Here is a 17,304-nt window from a genome sequence, read left to right on the forward strand (position 1 = left end):
TGTACGTAGTTCAACTAATTTAAGTGGAGAGGTCTTGTAGAGAAACAGTTTTGGCAAGGAATCCTCAGATTGCTGAGGAAAGAAAAAGAATATTCCAAATCTCCGATGGGATCCCACCACTGTCCACAACCGTCTCAACCACCCCCCTTCTGCTTTTCACAGGGATCGCTCCCTACGTGACTCGCTTGTCCATTCTTACCTCCCCACTGATCTCCCTCCTGGCACTTATCCTTGCAAGCGGAACAAGTGCTACACCTGCCCTTACACTTCCTCCCTCACCACCATTCAGAGCCCCAGGCAGTCCGTCCAGCTGAGGCGACACTTCACCTGTGAGTCTGTTGGGGTCATCTACTGTGTCCGGTGCTCCTGGTGTGACCTCCTGTATTTCGGTGAGACCTGACGCAGATTGGGAGACTGAGCTTCACTGAGCACCTACACTCTGTCTTCCGGCATCTCCCCAGTGGCCACCCATTTTAATTCCACTTCCCATTCCCATTACGACATCTCAGTCCATGGCCTCCTCTACTGTCACAAAGAGGCTACACTCGGGTTGGAGAAACACCTTATATTCTGCATGGGTAGCCTGCAACCTGTTGACATGAACATCAACTTATCTAACTTCTTGTAATGCCTGCCCCCCCTTTACCATCCCCTATTCCCATTTCCCTCTCTCACCTTATCTCCTTGCCTGCCCATTGCCTCCCTCTGGTGCTCCTTCCCCCTCTCCTTTCTTTCATGACCTTCTGTCCTCTCCTATCAGACTCCGCCTTCTTCAGCCCTGTATCTCTTTCACCAATCAACGACCCAGCTCTTTACTTCATCCTTCCCCCTCTCCCAGTTTCACCTCTCACCTTGTGCTTCTTCCTCCCCTCCTCCACCTTCTAACTCTGACTCCTCACCTTCTTCTTCTCCAGTCCTGATGAAGGTTCTCAGCCCGAAACTTCAAGACCATACTCAGGCTGGAGGAGCAGCACCTTATATTCTGTCTGGGTAACCTCCAATCTCTTCGCACGAACGTATATCTCTCGAACTTCTGGTAATGCTGCTGCCCCCCCACCCCCCCGACACCTCACCATTCTCCATTCCCACTTTTCCTCTCTTGGCCTTGTCTCTGCCCGCCCCACCTTTTTACTTCGACTCCTTGTGTTTTTCCTCTCCAGTCCTGCCAAAAGGCCTCAGCCTGAAATGTCCACTCTGCTCCTTTCCGTAGACGCTGCCTGGCCTGCTGAGCTCCTCCAGCATTTCTGATGTGTTGCTTGGTTTCCAAGCATCTGCAGATCTTCTTTATGTTCCAAATCTTACTTGCATTCACAGCGCTGGTCAGACATCACCTGGGTAAGATAATGTGCTCACATGATTCGAAGCATATTGGTCCTGGAATTCTTTAATACAATACGGGTTGAAGGGCGGCTTCCTGTGTTCTGGGAATTATCGGTTGTTATCCCTGTATTGAACCCTGGCAAGGATCGATCCAGTTACAGACTCACAATACTTCACTAACTCCACATGTCTGTATGATCATGGAATGAATGGTTATAGCAAAACTTTCTTATTTTGTGGAAAATTAGCTGTACACCAGTCTAGAGAATGACACTGGACTCGGTGATAAGTTTGGAATCTGATATTCATAAGGCCCAGAGTTAATAACAAATCAATAGTTTCTTTGATGTAGGAAAAAAAACCTTTTATATCTTATGGACATAAGGGTCGCTGCTTAAAGTAGGAAAGCTGGGAATAAGTTGTAGAATGTTCAACTAGATTCAAAATTTTTTATGGGGCAGACAGATACAAGATACGGTGGGAACAACATTTTCTAAGGAGCATGAGATAGAGAATGGGACTCCAGAGGGAGTGTGTGTGTAGCCCACTCCTTTTTATAGTATGATTAATGATGTTTTCCTAATTTTTGGCTCAAGCATTTCAAAGTAATTACATGGTGATGAAGAGAGTGGCAGTGTGGAAGAAAGGCAGGAATATAAATTATATAGCTTATGTAAATGATATATAAATACATTTATATATAACTTACATAAATTATATGTAAATGCAGACAGTTATTAATGAAGTAATGGGGACGTTCGTAGGGGACTAAATTTTCTGTTGCAAAGACTCAAGTTATTTGCTTTTCTGAAAGGATCATTACACCCACAATTGATCTCAGATTATACGGTAAATCTCTAAAACAAGAATCAGTGGTAAAGTTTCCAGGTATGTGGATGGACAAAAGGCTGACATGGAAGGTGCATGGGAATAAATTTCTAGAGAAGTGTAAAAGCACCCTTAACGTGCTGAATGGCTTATTTCGGTGTGATTTGGGAGGTGGGTGAGTATGACATCACTTATATTAACGTATATTGTTTTAATCAGATCTGTCTGTGATTACGGATGTGTTGTTCATCTGTCAGTCTCACTGGCAGTCTTAAAGCCCCATGATAAAGTTCAAACCCAAGCATTGAGATGATAACGTTGTGCTATTAAATCACCCCTGATTTTGGCATTACTGGTAGAGGTGGGTGAAATATCTTTACACCTGCAGTTTATAGTTAGCAACGGCTTACCGGGTTAAAGTCAGAGAACGTAAAGTTGACCGTCCAACGTTGCCAACATCGGTGGAGTGTTGGGAGCATTTCATTCATAAGATCTCCAGTTCTGGGTGGGTGGGAATGAATGGGCATAGAACTTTGGCTGGCTTAATGTGGAAAATGGTCCCGGTGTTCCCCCTTCTGTCACTCCTCCATAGTGTTTCCCCTCGCTTGTGGCTGATTTGGGCCCTCAGGGAAGTATCAGGCTGAGGAGTGATTGTTTATCAGTGACACAGGTAATTCAGCAATGTATGAAAGGCAGATATAATGGATTCTACACAGACGGTTCAGAAGATCCCGTGACGATTCGTACAGGTGTTTCTGTTTATGTTCCAAACTTTCAGGTGAGTATTAAGAAAAGATTATCGGACAAAGTGTCAATATTTCATATCTGAGATAATTGCTATCACTTTAGCCTTGGGCTGGATCGAAGATGTGCACCGTGATGATGTATTTCTGTCCCGACGAAGGGTCTCGGCCCGAAACGTCGACAGCGCTTCTGCTGCAAGATGCTGCCCGGCCTGCTGCGTTCTGACAGCATTTTGTGTGTGTTGTAGGTATTTCTGTTCTCTGATTTGTTCTCAGTTCTGAGAACTATGAAAACAGGCATTTCAGATTGTCTCGAGCAGAGGTTCTCGGCCGTTTTCCACTCAAGGCTCACTCGCGAGTTGTATTTACCTCTGTGGCTGCCATCCTCCCTGGTTTCTGCTGGACTCGACTAATTACTCAAATGTACAGTCAATATTTATATTTTACCAGGTTATTATTAGTGTTAATCACAGTTACAGGCGTACATGAAAAACAAAACAAGTTCAAACCACCGATAACTTATATTGTTACTTTGGGTTTTACTGAGTATTCATATTTTGTAACTGGAGCAAACTAGCCAGTTTTTGAATATCTGATTGCAACCTAGTTAACATTAGTCGAAGATCACCTCTTTTCATAAAATCCAGATGGTTATGAGCAGACAAGGAACTTGACTAAAACGCTGTTTGACTAGACAATAGGCTGGGAATCTAATCTAAAAACTATTTTGCTTTCTCCCAGAGCTGTGGAAACTTATTCTGAATATCAGTAGTTATTCATAAGTTTTTACCTGCCGCGTTTGAGCTTTGCTTGAGTTCTTACTTCACTCGGAAGCTCAATAAGACATTCAACGTCACTCATGTTCACACCAAATGCATCTCCAGTTGGTCCCTGAACCCAAATTCCCCATCAGGGAGCAGTTGTTTCAAATTGCCCAGATAGACAATTAGACCGCCATCTTGCGATTCTACTGTAAGAGTGGCCAGTAAGGGAAATGGTGTAAACTCACGATGTCCAAAATTGCTGCTGAAAAGTTTGGGTTCTTCAGGGAAAGTGGAAATAGCCACTTTTTATGGTACGAGATTGCAGGCCTTTCCTAGTAATTGATCTTGTTTATAAATTCAGTTTTTCAAGTATGACTGGCAGGTGAAATATGTCAGGCTTAGCAGAGGCAATTAGTTCTCCAGGCTGCTTATCACTTAGAAATGCTACAATACTCCGAATTCTCCAAAGTGCACCAAAGCAATGAAGACAATTACTCATCGATAACAAACACGCGGAAATCTGCAGATGCTGGAAATTCAAGCAACACACACAAAATGCTGGTGGAACACAGCAGGCCAGGCAGCATCTATAGGGAGAAGAACTGTCGACATTTCGGGCCGAGACCCTTCGTCAGGTCCTGTTGTTGACAGCGCTTCTCCCTGTAGATACTTCCTGGCCTGCAGCGTTCCACCAGCATTTTGTGTGTGTTGTTTGTTAATGTTGACAGTGCTTCTCCCTATAGATGCTGCCTGGCCTGCAGCGTTCCACCAGCATTTTGTGTGTGTTGTTTGTTAATGTTGACAGTGCTTCTCCCTGTAGATACTTCCTGGCCTGCAGCGTTCCACCAGCATTTTGTGTGTGTTGTTTGTTAATGTTGACAGTGCTTCTCCCTATAGATGCTGCCTGGCCTGCAGCGTTCCACCAGCATTTTGTGTGTGTTGTTTGTTAATGTCGACAGTGCTTCTCCCTATAGACGCTGCCTGGCCTGCTGTGTTCCACCAGCATTTTGTGTGTGTTGTTGTTAATGTTGACAGTGTTTCTCCCTATAGATGCTGCCTGGCCTGCTGTGTTCCACCAGCATTTTGTGTGTGTTGTTGTTAATGTTGACAGTGCTTCTCCCTATAGACGCTGCCTGGCCTGCTGTGTTCCACCAGCATTTTGTGTGTGTTGTTGTTAATGTTGACAGTGCTTCTCCCTATAGATGCTGCCTGGCCTGCTGTGTTCCACCAGCATTTTGTGTGTGTTACCCGTCGATAACCATTGGTGAGTGTGCGCGTCTTTATATATAAAATAATACTGGCTTTTTAGGCAGCTCTTACTCACATGTCATAAAAAAGGGCACCGCTGTAGCGCAGTGGTTAGCGTGAGTCTATTACAGCTCGGGGTGTTGGAGTTCTGGGTTCAATTCCGGCATCTCTGTATGTCCTCCCTGTGACTCCTTCTCCGGCTGCACCGCCCAAACACCTACCGGGTAGGCTAATTGGTCAGTGTGAGTTGCCTCGTGATTAGGTTAGAGTTAAACGGGGTTGTTGGGGCAGCATGACTCAAAGGGGCAGAAGGGCCTGCACTGTACAGTTGAGTGAATGAATAAATAAGTGTCGACAAATTCTGAGTGGAAATAGAGTGTGAGCTCACCAAGGAAGCGAACTGAACTTCCTTTCAAAATGTGGTGAGTATCAGGGGCTTAGTGGAAGTGCCAGTGATGCCGAGGCCACCTCTGGGCGGTTTAGCCGTTTCTGGCAGATGGCCCCACTGCAGTAACTTCATCCTTTACGTCACGTTTTATGCCCATTATAACACACAGAGATCAGTGGAAGGCAGACCGAACCAATCTCTTGTTGCCTACTCACTCACTGACCTTGCTGCAGACAGCCCAGTCCGCTCTGCGATTCCTCCTAATGCTAATTAGAAACTATTGGAAAGTTTTTGACAGGAACAGGCTGTTCAGCCCAAAGCTCGCCAAATTCCTACTCACATCGTGCATTGAAATAACTACCCAGTTTAGATTTGAAAGTCTATTAAGGTACTACTTGCAAATACACAACAAGGTCTTTGGTTTCACATGTCCACAGTTTGCTGTGTAAAGAAATTCTTCTTGCTGTTAGTCTGAAATCTCCCTTTAACCACCTGTCATCTCATGTCCTCAGTGCTGGATTCATTTTGCAGTAGCAGCTGGCGTCCACCGTATTTATAACCTTCATGGGTTTTGAACACTTCTATCTTGTCTCCTCTCATCCTACATCTGCTTAGGCTAAAAAGATGTAATTCTTTCAACCTTTCTTCACAGCTCATACCCTACAGACCTGAGATGAGTCTAATCATCCTTTCCAATGCCTTCACATCTCTCACACAATATGGAGACCGAAATTGTACACAGTACTCAAGGTATTTACATTAATTTCCTTGTTTAGATCTAACTGTATTGGTTCTGCTTCCTGAATGTCAAGTCGTCACTTTTTATTGTCATTTCGACCATAACTGCTGGTACAGTACACAGTAAAAATGAGACAACGTTTTTCAGGACCATGGTGTTATATAAAACAATACAAAAACTACACTGAACTACGTGTAAACAACACAGAAAAAACTGTGGAATGTCCGACCACAGAGAGCTGTGGAGGCCAAGTCCGGGGGTATATTTAAGGTGAAAATTGAGCTTCCTCATCAGTCGGGGCATCAAAGATTATGGTGAGAAGGTAGGTTACGCAGTTCAGTGGGTTACAGAATCAGCCATGATGGACTGGTGGAACAGATTCGATGGGCTCAGACTACAGACCTACCCAGGACTGCATACAGTGCACAAAACAGTGCAGGCATTACAATAAATAATAAACAAGACAATAGGCACAGTAGAGGGCAGTAAGTTGGTGTCAGTCCAGGCTCTGGGTATTGAAGAGTCTGATGGCTTGGGGGAAGAAACTGTTACGTAGTCTGGTCGTGAGAGCCCGAATGCTTCAATGACTTTTTATCAGCCTGTCTCCCTAATTTTATGTCATCAGCAAACTTTACCAGTTTATTTGTTATGTGCTTGTCGAAATCATCCATGTAAGTTAAAAGCAGCAGTGGCCCCAAAGCTGATACCTGCAGTATAGCCTTTTTAACATCTTCTCGGTGTGAAAATGATCCTCTTCACCATAACTCTTTGTTTTCTGTTTTTAAGCCAATTCTGCACCCTTACTCTGAATCCCGACCTCCTGTAATTTGATTAATAATCTCTTGTGGCGTACCTTGTTGAAAGCCTTCAGGAAGTCCAAGTAAGTTATATCAACTGTTATAAATTTTAGTTGCGTCTTCAAAGAACCCCAGCGTATTAACAAAACATGATTTCCCCTTCCTGGCTTTTTGGTAACATGTCTGTTCTTCTCATCTGCTTTTCCATCTCATTCCTTATTAATGTTTCCATTATCTTGCCTATGATACACGTTAAGCTTGCTGGTCTATAGTCAGTGCAGTCACCCTTCTTATATACCAGGGAAACATTAACCCATTTCCAGTCCATGAGAGCATAAGACATAAGGACATAATTAGGGCATTGAGCCCATCGAATCTGTTCCACCAGTCCATCGTGGCTGATTCTGTATCCCACTCAACTGCATAACCTGCCTTCTCACCATAATCTTTGATGCCCCGACTGATGAGGAAACTCAATTTTCACCTTAAATATACCCACGGACTTGGCCTCCACAAGCTCTCTGTGGTCGGACATTCCACAGATTCACTAATCTCTAGTTTAAAAAATATCCTCCTTACCTCTGTTCTAAAGTGTTGCCCCTCAGCTTTGAGGCTGCGTCCTATAGTTCTGGACACCCCCACCGAAGGAGACATCCTCTCCATATCCAGTCCTTTCAACATTCAGTAGGTTTCAGTGAGATCCCCACCCCCCCACCCGCCCGCGTTCTTATAAATTCCAGCGAGTACAGGCCCAAAGTCGCCAAATGCTCCTCATATGTTAACCCCTTCATTCCCGGAATCATCCTCTGGACTCTCTCCAATGATAACACATCCTTTCTGAAATACGGGGCCTAAACTGTTGACAATACTCCAAGTGTGGCCTGACTGGTGTCTTGTAAAGGCTCAGCATTATCTCCTTGCTTTTATATTCTATTCCCCTTGAAATTAATGCCAACATTGCATTTGCCTCCTTTACCACAGACTCAACCTGTAAGTTAACCTTCTGGGAGTCTTGCACGAGGGCACCTAAGTCCCTTTGTCCCTCTGATGTTTGAATTTTCTCCCCATTTACATAACAGTCTGCACTTTTGTTCCTTTTACCAAAATGCATTATCATACATTTCCCAACACTGTATTCCATCTGCCACTTTTTTGCCCATTCTTCCAATTTCTCTAAGTCCTGGTGCAATCGCAGTGCTTCCTCAGCACTGAGCCCTGAGCCTCCACCTACCTTTATAACTTCTGTAAACTTTGCCACAAAGCCATTAACTTTTTTCCAAATTATTAACAGGCCATGGGAAAAGTAGCGGTCCCAATATGAACCCCTGAGGAACACCACTAGTCACTGGCAGCCAACCAGAAAAGGCCCCCTGTATCCCCATTTGCTGCCTCCTGCCTGTCAGCCGTTCCTCTCTCCATGCCAGTATCTTTCCTGTAATGCCATAGGATTTTACCTTGTCAAGCAACCTCATGTTTGGCACTTCGTTAAATCCCTTCTGAAAATCCAAATAAATGTCCCTCTCCTTTGTCCACCCTGCTTGTTACTTCCTCGAAGAACTCTAACAGATTTGTCTGTCAGGCAAGATTTCCCTTCACAGAAAGTAGTCTCCAAGTAGACTAATTTATTCATTAGTCTCGAAGAATCTCGAAACATCATCTTTAATAATAGACTCCAAAACTTACCCAGCCACCGAGGTTAGACTAACTGGCCTGTAATTTCCTTTCTTTTGCCTTCCTCCCTTCTTAATGTGCAGAGACATTCACAATTTTCCAGTCCTTTGGAACCATGCCAGAATCAAATAATTCGTGAAAGATCATGACCAATGCATCTGCTGTCTCTGGGATGCAGTCCATCTGGTCCGGGTGACTTATCCACCATAAGACCTTTCAGTTTGCCCAGCACTTTTTCCTCTGTAATAGCGATGGCACTCACTCCTGCTCCCTGACACTCACGGACCTTTGGCACACTGCTAGTGTCTTCCTCAGTGATGATTGATGCAAAGTATTTATTAAGTTCATCCCTTATTTCTTTGTCCCCCTTTGCTATCTCACCAGCATAATTTTCCAGTGGTTCAATATCAACTGTCCTCTCCCTTTTACTCATTATATAACTGAAAACTTTAAGTATCATGCTTTATATAATTGGGTAGCTTGCCCTCATAATTCATCTTTTCCTTATGGTTTTTTTAGTTGCTTTTTGTGGGATTTTATAAACTTCCCAATCAGTCAACTTCCCACTCACTTTTGCTACATTATATGCCTTTTCCTTGGCTTTTACTTCCCTTGTCAGCCACAGTTGCTTAACCCTGCCATTTAAGAACTTCTTTTTCTGTAGGACATATCTATCTTGCGTCTTGTGAACGACTCCTAGAAACTTCAGCCACCTCTGCTCTGCCATCATCCGTGCTAGTATCCCACTCCAATCCACGTGGGAAAACTCCTCTGTTATGCCTCTGGAATTCCCTTTGTTCCATTGTGACACTGATACATGTGACGTGTGTTTCTCCCTCTCAAATTGCAGTAGGAATTCAATCATATTCTGATTGCTGCCTCCTCAGGGTTCCTTTACCTTAAGCTCCCTAATAAGATCCGGATTATTACACAACATCCAATCTAAGATAGGCTTTCCTTAAGTAGCCTCAAGCACAAGGTGCTTTAAAAAGCCATCTCATAGGCACTCGACAAATTCCCTCTCTTGCAGTCCGACACCAGCCTAATTTTCCCAATCCCCTTGCATATTGTAGTCATTACAATTGTGACATTACCCATATTACATGCCCTTTCCAGCTCCCTTCGCAATCTCAACCCCTCATCTTGGCTACTATTTGGAGGCCGATGTATGATCCCCATTTTTTTCCCCTTGCAGTTTCTTAACTCAGCCCACAAAGATTGAACATTCTCTGACCCTCTGTCACCTCTTTCTAAAGATGTGCCTTTGGGGTACTCAGTCCTTAGGGATTTCACTAGTCTTCACTGACTATTCACGTGAGAGGTTTGTATATGTAATCACAGAGCTCATTAAATACTCTTTGGATATCTGTTGCCTGGTCCTGGAGATTTATTAATTTTCTGCCTTTTCAGCTGAAGCACAACCTCACTTCCTAAGTCACTTAAAATGACCCTATTTTTCTCTACACTTACTGGCATAAAGCGAACGCCTTTGCAGGTGAATACGTTAGTAAAATATGAGTTAAGAGTATCAGTTATGTCCTTCTCTGCATAATTTAACACTCCACTATTATTCCTAGTACTTTAATTTCCTCCTTGACTTTTCTTTCATGACTATAGTATTGAAAAAATCTCTTGGGGTCAATCTTAGCAATATCTGCCTTTTGACAATCTGCCTCTTGCCTATAGCTTTCGTATTTTCATATGCTCTACAGTTAGTGTCATTACTGTTTTTTCTGTATCCCTTATATAACTGTCTTTTCTTCAATAACTTTTATATAAAACTTTATTCATCTATGTAGTTGATCTGTTGTTTTTAATTACTTTTCACGACCATGGGCATGAACATTTCCTGCACTGCATGTGTTACCCCTTTAAATCTATCCCATTGCTCCTCATCTGATTAAATGTCAAGCAGTTCCTTCCCGTCTACCTTTGCTGCATCTGCCGAAAGTTTGCTGTTCTGAACTTCAATTCAATGGCTTTGGTTTTCACTGATATACTCTCTCAAAAAACTGCGAGACTAACTGTGTTACAATCACTTGTTCCTAAAGGCTCAATAACTTCCCTACTCAAAATTATATCCTGATTGTTACAGAATATCAAATCTATTCATGCCTCCCCTCTTGTTGGTTGAGACCTGAGAGAATAGGACCAATCAAGTGTGACAGTTAGAGTGTGTACTGAACCACTTAATGGCTGAGGTACTTAATGAATACTTTGCATCAGTATTCACTACTTGGTGATTGCAGGGATGACTTACAGTGGATTGAAAAGTTTGAGCAGGTAGACTTTAAGGAAGAGGGTGTGCTGGAGCTTTTGGAAAGTGTCAAGTTGGATAAGTTGCCGGGACTGGATGAGATGTACCCCAGGCTACTGTGTGAAATGAGGGAGGAGATTACTGAGCCTCTGGTGATGATCTTTCCATCACTGATGGAGACAGGGGAGGTTCTGGAGGATTGGAGGGTTGCAGATGTTGTTCCCTTATTCAAGACAGGGAATAGAGATAGCCTAGGAAATTATAGACCAGTGAGTCTTACCTCAGTGGTTGGTAAGTTGATGGAAAAGATCCTGAGAAGCAGAATTTATGAACATTTGGGGAGGCATAATACGATTAGGAATAGTCAGCATGGCTTTGTCAAAGGCAGGTTGTGCCTTACGAGCCTGATTGGATTTTTTGAGGATGTGATTAAACACATTGATGAAGGTAGAACAGTAGATGTAGTGTATATGGATTTCAGCAAGGCATTTGATAAGGTGCCCCATGCAAGGCTTATTGAGAAAGTATGGAGGCATGGGATCCAAGGGGACATTGCTTTGTGGATCCAGAACTGGCTTGCCCACAGAAGGCAGAGTGGTTGATGACGGGTCATATTCTGCATGGAGGTCGGTCGCTAGTGGGGTGCCTCAGGGATCTGTTCTGGGACCCCTTCTCTTCGTGATTTTTATAAATGATCTGAATGAGGAATCTGAAATTTGCTGATGACACAAAGGTTGAAGGTGTTTTGGATAGTGTGAAGGGTTGTAAGGGATTACTGTGGGATTAGCACCTTGAGATCAATTTTTTTTGGAGATATTTACAGGAAATACAATAGAATTGATGGAAAACCATAAAAATAAAGACTGACCAAGGAGTGGTCAGTATAAAAGACCAAGGAGTTTGCAATAAAATTATTGATATTTAAGATTTATTTATTGTGCATACATTGAACCATACAGTGAAATGTATCATTTGTGTTGACAACCGACACAACCCAAGTACATGCTGGGGGTATTCTGCAATTGTCACCACACATTCTGACACAGCATGCCCGCAATGCTCAGCTGGACAATATTATTAGATAATGACTAAGTGTGTTATTAATATTTTAAATAATTAATACTACATTATTATTAAGGATATTAGTAGATATTGATATTAACAAAATTTCAACCTTTTCGGTTGTTATGAGACTATTCAGGATGGTTTTCGGTATCGTGTTGCCCAGTAGAATGTGTCATCCTGCGACCTACTCCATCTGATGACACCCATAGTGGAGACATCTGCAGAGTCAACCAAGCGATGGAAAAGCGCAGTTACAGCTCGGGGAGAGCCACAAACTAAGACAAGGCTCGGACGCCCCAACGCCGACAACAATCTGTTCCGAGCAACCATATTTCAGGGCGTGATGTGGACGGTGACCGGCCTCCTTTTCAAGCAGTGAGAACTTTCGCATCCTTATAGGTTGGGCTGGCTTAGCGGGTTTCAGAGAAGCCATTGGCGGAGCGTCGGAGTCACTGATACGGGGCTCCTGTCTGAGAGGCACCCGTTCATCTACCAAAGCAACAGGTCTACAGTAGATTCTATTTCATTGGCTCTTCACACACCTCTGGAACATCTGGGTGGCAAAGGTGCACACATCAGGATGCTCTGTATCGAGTACAGCTTGGCATTGAACACCATCATCCCCCCAAAGCTAATCAGTAAACTCCAAGAGCTGGGCCTCAATACTCCCTTAATTCCCTCACTTGCAGACTCCATTCAGTTCGGATTGGCAAAAACATTTTCTCCACAATCTCCATCAGAACAGGAGCACCACTGGGATGTGTACTTAGCCCCCTGTGTACTCATTTCACTCCTATGACTGTGAGGCTAAATACAGATCCAACAGTATATCCAAATTTGCTGATGACACCACTGTTCTGGGTGATGAATCAGCATACAGGAGGGAGTTTGGACACCTGAATGGGTGGTGGAATAACATCGACCTCTCACTCAAAGTCAAAAGGATCAAGGGGCTGATTGTAGACTTCAGGAGAGGGAAACCAGAGGTCCATGAGCCAGTACTCATTGGAAGATCAGTAACTTTAAATTCCTGGGTGTCACTATCTCAGAGGACCTGTCCTGGACCCATCATATAAATATAATTGTGAAGAGGGCACAACAGCCCCTCTCCTTCCTCAGGAGTCTGCGGAGGTTCAGCATGTCATCAAATACCCTGGCGAAGTTCTATCGATGTGTGGTGACCGGCTGCATCACAACCCGGGAACACCAATGCCTTTGAGCTGAAAATCCAGCAAAAGGTGGTGGATTTGGCCCAGTACATCAAAAGGTAAAAGCCTCCCAACCATTGAGCATATTTACATGAAACATGGCCAATTATCAAAGACCCTCAGCACCCAGGCCAGGCTCTTCTCTCGCTGCTGCCATCAGGTACAAGGTACAAGAGTGTCAGGACTCGCACCACCAGGTTCAAGAAGTTACTACCCCTCAACCATCAAGCTCTTGAACAGAAGAGGATAGATAACTACACTCATTTAAGGACTCCTTTATCTTGTTATCTCATGCTTGTTATTTATTATTGTTTGTTTATATCTGCATTTGCAGTTTGTCGCCTACAGTTTTGTTCTAGAGATTTGCTAAGTCTGCCTGCAGAAAAAGAATTTCAGGATTGTATGTGGTGACATGTATGTACTCCGATAATAAACTTTACCTTGAACCGTAAGATGCTTAGCATGGGATATCATAGCAAGGTCATAGGTCATGTTAGCTGGGGACAGAACGGGGGGGGGGGAGTCCATGGGCACATTCAAGTTAGCACCAAGCTGTGGTGTCCATTGAGGTCACGGCTCAAGCGCTGTGTTTTTTTGAAGTTCATAGAGATGGTTTTGGGGACAGAGAGGGGAACTAGGGGTCGGGTTATGGTTTAAGGACAGGGATGTGGGGACCTTGGACTTGGGCGCCCTGCTCTGCACTCTAGCTCCAGCAACGTGGACAGGTGACAAAGGGCAACTGTATTCTGGGCCTCTACAAAGCACTCAAAGTGACAAAGGACAGCCGCGGACCGCACCTCTGCTCTGGGCTCAAAGGACAGTGGTCCTGGGATTGGAAGCTCATGTGAACGGAAGATGAGTGTATGTCAGCATGGAGTTCAGGCCATTGGCTTTTCCAGGGATTGTTCCTACCCCCACGACCCAAGATATACCCTCTTCTCACTGCTGCCGTCAAACAGGTACAGGAGCCTCTCAGGATTCACACCACCAGGTTCAGACACTGTTATTAAGCCTTAACCATAAGGCTCTTGAACCAAAGGTGGAAGAGCAGAAACCTGATTGGCTAAGAACTAACCAATCAGAAGGGACAGACTATGGGGTATAGATACCACCAATCTAGACATACCAGGCGTCATCCCTGAAGACTGAGAGCATCCTGAGCAGCTGCATCACTGCCTGGTTGAGAAATTGCACCATCTTGGATCGCAGGACCCTGCAGCGGATAGTGAGGTCAGCTGAGAAGATCATCGGGGTCCCTCTTCCCGCCATCACGGACATTTACACTACACGCTGCATCCGCAAAGCAAACAGCATTGTGAAGGACCCCACGCACCCCTCATACAAACTCTTCTCCCTCCTGCCATCTGGGAAAAGGCACCAAAGCATTCGGGCTCTCACGACCAGACTATGTAACAGTTTCTTCCCCCAAGCTATCAGACTCCTCAATACCCTGAGCCTGGACTGACACCAGCTTACTGTCCGATTGTCCTGTTTATTATTTATTGTAATGCCTGCACTGTTTTGTGCACTTTATGCAGTCCTGGGTAGGTCTGTAGTCTAGTGTAGCTTTCTCTGTGTTGTTGTTTTTTACGTAGTTCAGTTTAGTTTTTGTACTGCGTCATGTAACACCATGGTCCTGAAAAACGTTGTCTCGTTTTTACCGTGTACTGTACCAGCAGTTATGGTCGAAATGACAATAAGAAGTGACTTGACTTGACTTGAAGATGACAGAGTTTGTCATCGAAACGTTGCTGACAATCAATACCTGTACCCAGCTAGAGCCTGAGAAGGGTTTATTTGTCAAAGGGAAAACTTCCCTCGCCCCATCGTTGAACTGTCCCCTCAACCTATGGACTCACCTTCAAGGACTCTTCATCTCATGTTCTCACTACTTATTTATTAATTATTATTTCTTTCTGTATTTGCAGTGGTTGTTGTCTTCTGCACACTGGCTGAACACCCAAGTTAGTGTGGCTTTCATTGATTCTGTTATGGCTATGCCTGCAAGAAATGAATCTCGGCGTTGCGTATGGTGACATTTATGTACTTTGATAATCAATTTACTTTGAACTTCGATGCTGAAGATGGAGGGTGAAGCCTGGAGGCCTGTCCTGGAGTTGGATGACTGTCCACGTGCGAGGGGTGTAGAGAGGGAGGAAACAGACTTGTTCTGCTGTTTTGTTTTGTTGCTGGCTGTGTTCTGCCAAGCACTGTGGGCATGCTCTGTTGGCACTGACATGGGTGGCGACCCTTACAGTCTGCCCTGCAGCACATCCTTCGGTGCGTCAGTCATTAATGCATTTCACTGCACGTTAGCGTGTCCGCGCGATGGACCGATGGGACTCTGAACCAGAGTTAATGTGCCCATCGAGGGAGACTTGTCTTGTCTACCTGACTTCTGCGGCGCGGGGATCGAACCAAGCTCAGACTGGGCTGTACGGCACAAGCAAGGGAGGTCTTGGACCTGTGGAGTTCCAAAGATGGTGTTACCCGCAGGGCTGGGTTTGGCTCAGACAGGCAAAAAGTGTTTCAGGCATGGTGGGAGAGCCAGAACTGGAAATCATTCAGATTTTTCTGACTGCGAGAGGACAGAGGGGCAAAATATCACGTCTGCATGAAGCCAAAGAGGGAGCACAGAGGTGTGCTGACGAGGAGTCTTCACAAGTTAAACCGAAGAATGTTATTAGTATGGTACTTGAGAATACGGACATGGAAAGGATGTTTCTATTATCAGGAGAGTACGGGATCCAAGGACATAGACACAGAATAAAGGGGCATCCCTTTGGAACTGAAATGAGGGGTATTTCAACTGGCAGAGAATGGTGAATCTGTTGGCACAGAGGCCGTGGAGGGCAAGTCACTGGGCATATTTAAGGTGTAGATTGACATGTTCTTGATTGGTGAGGGGGTTAAGGGTTATGAGAAGGTGGAAAAACCAACTCTGATTGAATAATGGAGCAGACCCACTGGGCCAAACGGCCTAACTCTGCTCATGGTCTTGGCACATCCTGGGTAGAACAAAGAATGCCGACTGTTGTATTTCCCTTTGAGTTTGAGCTACGATTAATATATTTAGGCTTTAAGAATCGTGTAAGAATACAGGCCTGTCAGCCTAGTCATTTAGTCCCAATGTCCTGCATTGGCCCATGTCTGTCCAAGCCACACCCCACTCCCCTGTACCAGTCCAAGTGCTCCTTAACTGACCCTACCTCAACTACACCCCCTGCCCTTTGGGTCTGTTAAATCTTTCCCCTCTCACCCCTGATCAATCTATCCTAGTTCTGGATTGCCCTACCCTGGGGAAAATTGCTAACACCCACCTTATCCATGTATCTCGTAATTTTAACCATTTTTGTAAGGCCGCCCCGCATTCTCCCATGACTTGAGCAGCTCGTCTCTGTAGCTCAGACCCTCTAGTCCTGGCAACAGTCTCGTCATCTGTTCTTTCCAGCTGAATCACCTTATCTACGACAGGGTGACAAAAACTGTACGCATTACCTACCTCGAGCGCCGCCTCACCAAGACTGCAACTTAATGTGCCAGCCCCGGTACTCGACGTCCTGAACGAGGGCCAGTGTGCTGAACAGCTTTTCCACCAACCTGCCTACGTGCGATTCGACTTTCACTGGACCGTGGCCCTGTCCCGTTACACACCATCCTACCATCCATAGAGCAGGTCAATGCCGGCTTGACTTTCCAAATTTATGACCCCATTCATAATCTTGTAGCTGAATAATAAACTGCTGCTACAATTTTATATTTGTGTATAACTGAAGATTTGGGTACATGCAGACGTGACCGTACCACTTGGAAAATGCTAATATATTGTACCAGCCACTTCTCACACTAGGAATTTCTATTTATTTACTTATTTAATTAATTTTAGAAATTACAAAGAATAAATGTAATAGTAAAATAGTAAGAAAGATAATATTAACCCTCCCCCCTTTAACCCTTATCTAAAGAAAAAAAAGGAAAGAAGAGAAAGATTGCTTGGATATCGGAGGATCCCCACATGCTCCATGGAGTTCAAAATAAATTTGGTATTTATTGTTTACTTTCCCCAATTACTATAATTTTATCTTCAAAGGACCTATGTATTTAATCCTATCTTTTGTAAGTATGGGAGCCAAATTTTCAAAAATATATCATATTCATTTCTTAAATTATACGTAATTTTTTCAAGTGGAGTACAACTATGTATTTCATTATTCCAACGATCCACAATTAAATATAAATCAGATTTCCAACTAACTGCAATTACTTTTTTGGCTAC

The sequence above is a fragment of the Hypanus sabinus genome, chromosome 26, assembly GCF_030144855.1.
Source record: "Hypanus sabinus isolate sHypSab1 chromosome 26, sHypSab1.hap1, whole genome shotgun sequence".
Lineage (NCBI taxonomy): Eukaryota > Metazoa > Chordata > Chondrichthyes > Myliobatiformes > Dasyatidae > Hypanus > Hypanus sabinus.